This window comes from Penaeus monodon, chromosome 23, assembly GCF_015228065.2.
Source record: "Penaeus monodon isolate SGIC_2016 chromosome 23, NSTDA_Pmon_1, whole genome shotgun sequence".
NCBI classification, from domain to species: Eukaryota; Metazoa; Arthropoda; class Malacostraca; order Decapoda; family Penaeidae; genus Penaeus; species Penaeus monodon.
The window spans coordinates 20,387,133-20,390,540 of record NC_051408.1 but is presented as its reverse complement, the minus strand read 5'-3'; the positions used below and the strand labels follow the sequence as shown (position 1 = coordinate 20,390,540).

The 3,408-nt window shown below is 35.3% G+C and overlaps 1 protein-coding gene and 1 pseudogene across 3 annotated transcripts in view; one reads left to right on the top strand and one right to left on the bottom strand.

Moving 5' to 3' along the window:
- The window catches only part of LOC119587882 (hexosaminidase D-like), a 29,841-nt gene that overhangs the window by 19,792 nt on the left and 6,641 nt on the right, over positions 1 to 3,408 (bottom strand). The window lies entirely within an intron of this gene.
- Positions 927 to 2,247, top strand: LOC119588172 (annotated as a pseudogene).

Here is a 3,408-nt window from a genome sequence, read left to right as displayed (position 1 = left end):
AAATGGTAATAAATGTTATTTGCAATAACAGGTTAACATTCTAGCATATATATTAGAAGAAAAATATTATGAATGTACAAGAAGTTTATATTATACTAATCATTGGTAAACAAACTGAAGGAATCTAAAAATTAATCTCCATCAGTGTAGAATTATTTTCACACATCAGATTTATCTTTTTTTTGTAAAATGTAGAGGACTGAAACCAAAGGAACAATAGATTGGTTTTATAATGATTATCAGTTTGTTAGTAGTCATTGGATTTATATCTCTTTCTTATTAAAGAAAGTTAATTATTTGATAATGAAAGGTTGTTATTTGATATATAAGGTTGAAGATGAATTAAAGAGCTTGAATTTTTCTATCTCTGCATATTTTTTCTTTTCAGGAACTCAGCAACGAAGATATGCTGTAAGTCAAGGATTATTGAGGAAACAGGAAGCTGTGTAAATATATAATTTTGTGTGGTAATGTGCCTGATGTGCCATTAGGTAGGCTGTAGTACAGACATCACAGAGTTGACATCCTAAATTGACTAGACTCTTTAGTGTTTAGAATGTTTCCGAGGAGAGCACACGATTGTTTAACTATGGCCTGCTTTGCCATTGCTTTGATATTAATGTTGTATATGATCTCAAGTTCATCTGAAAGCTCTAAGATGGATGTGCCTGAACCATTCTCAGCGAGGGCCCAGCATCGGTCAGCTCTTGATGATTCTTCTGATTTATTAACACAAAGTCCAGAAATATAAAGAAACAGAAGGAATATGAGAGCAAAATCTTTGCCAAATCCATAAGATGACAGCAGAGAAAGAAATGAGGCGAAGAATGAATCATGATCCCTTGGTGTCGTACTCCACAAGAGCCAAGTGCTTGGGAAGGTCCTGGCAAAGTGATTGAGGAACAGAGTGCAGCAATGGCAGTGACATGAATGGAGAGATGCACCTCAAACACAAGATTGTTCACTTAGATTTGAAGGGAGCACCTCCCAAGGTTGAGTACCTGAGAGCTTTTTCACTCCTGAGCTCCTTTGGTGCAACTGACTGCTTATTGAATATGAGGATATGTTTCCATATTGGGAAAGTTAGAGTCCCTTTCTGCGTATAATGCTTATGCCAAAGGGATATTGCAGACATCCTTGAAGTTGCAAAGAAGAATAATCTTGAGGTGATACATTATCCAAACCTTTGCCACATGGAATATGTGCTGAAGCTAAAAGAATTTGCAGATCTTCGAGAAGTTCCAAATTATCCTCAGGTTATTTGTCCTACAAATAATGGAACAATTCCACTGATTAGAATGATGATTGATCAAATTGTAGAAATGCATCCAGACCTCAACTGGCTACCATTGGCTCAGATGAAGTGTACAACCTTGGAGAGTGTTCCCGTTGCCAGCATTTTCTCATGAATCAGCAGTTTGGCAAAAATGACTTATTTCTGCATCATGTTAAAGTGTTGCAGATATGTAAAGGAAACTCATGATATTCAGCCATAATGTGGGATGATGAATTTCGTAAGGTTCCTTTGAGGGCAATCCAGATGCTCAGGTTGGGCACTGCTAGAGATCATGGTATGGAAATATGGTGATAATATAATGGTTGACCTTCGTTCAGATATTTGGAAAAATTTCAGCAGTCTTCAGTGGAATTTGGGTAGCCAGTGCTTTTAAAGGTGCAACAAGACCAAGAGTTACATAACAAACATTAATGACCGTCTGACAAACCACAAAGAATGGATGGAAGTTCTAAGCATGTATAAGAGTACCATTCCTTTCCGTGGTATTGTGCTAACTGGATGGCAGAGGTTTGATCACTTTTCTATATTATGTGAGCTTCTTCCTCAGCAATTCCATCTCTTGCTGTTAATCTCATGTACATTGCAGAGCAAAGCAGATCACGGAGCTCTGCACGTGTAGGAGATGTACTAAATGCAGCTCATTTCTGAATCTTGATCTTCAGTACCTGGAGAATCCCAATAAATGTGATTTTCCTGGAAGTGCAGTCTATGAAGTGTCTCAGAGATTGTATATTTTGAAAAAGAATAGATGTAATGTTGCATATTCTCATGTAACTGGCTGGGTCACTGACTATAACATTGAAAATAATTTTGCCAGTCCGCAGCATGTGGAGCAAGGTCTTCAAGATTTGTCAATGCTTTTTGTTTGATTACAACAGCTGATGAAAGATGCTGAAACAGCCTTGTCAGATGTATTTGATGAATATACGTCAAAGAATGGATTTTCGTAAATATGAATCCAACACTTGAGAATTGAAAAAGTTTTATGCATCAAGCACAAAGGCATGGAGAAAACAGACTGGCCTAGAAGACCTCTAAAGTTTGAACAAGCAAAGGATCTTTAAATTAAACTTATCTTTTAATTAAGATACGGAATTGCAAATAGAAATGTTTTGCATTTTGAAGACTGTGTTCAAGAGAACTTCCTACACAGATGATTGTGATATGAAGAATGTGTGCTCTTTTGTGCAAATTGTATTTGTTAAGATTATAGAATCTCAAGATTATATGTCAACCACAGAATTCACTGTTGAATGTAATGCTAATGAATGATACATTTCCATTTTTTTCTTTATCAGTGTGTATTTTCCTATCAAGTCAGGATTGAAGATGACAAGTGCATAGTCAGTTACAGCAGCACAAAATAAGGTGCTACTTGCTTAAAGAAAATTGTGATATATCTAATTCATACTAATAGGGCTATGCTATCATGTTTTTGTATGTATCCTTTGTATTCATGGAAGATATTTATCCTTTTGTGTCAAACTCAGTTCCTTTTTTGTCATTCAGATATATGGTGTAAATATTAGAGAAACAATCTACAAATGTATCAGTGTAAGGCTCATTGTAAAAACTTGTACCTACCTCTTTTTAACCGTTCCAGAACACAGACAGAAAAAGTAAAAGACTGTGATTTCTGGTCTGCTTTAATTTCCTGTTTTACTTAATTTCTAAAAAAATATTATGATTAAAAGTTATCATTGTATAGAAGTCATAATTTCCCATCTTTATTTCTCAAGAAAATTGTTGTTTGATAATAAATCAGAATAATACTTATTTTAGCTTTTATCAGCACAAGGCAGTGGTGAAAAAAAAGGGGCATGGAAACTGGACCATGGTACAGTTGACTGGTATATTGTATGCATTCTTTAATACCTAGGGAGCTCATCAAGTCAGAGCTCCAGAGTTAACTCTTGTTAATGCATTTATTATAATGTAGTAACTTAATTAGACTCAGTGGCATGTATCGAAGGTTTATGTTTACACTCAAGGAGTGGAAAGTACCCTGATTGTATACTGAAGTGTCATATTCATGTTTGCAAAGTATTATAATCCATCAAAGTGTTGCCGATTTTGCTGATTAGAAATACAATCTGTCACAGCTCTGTCAA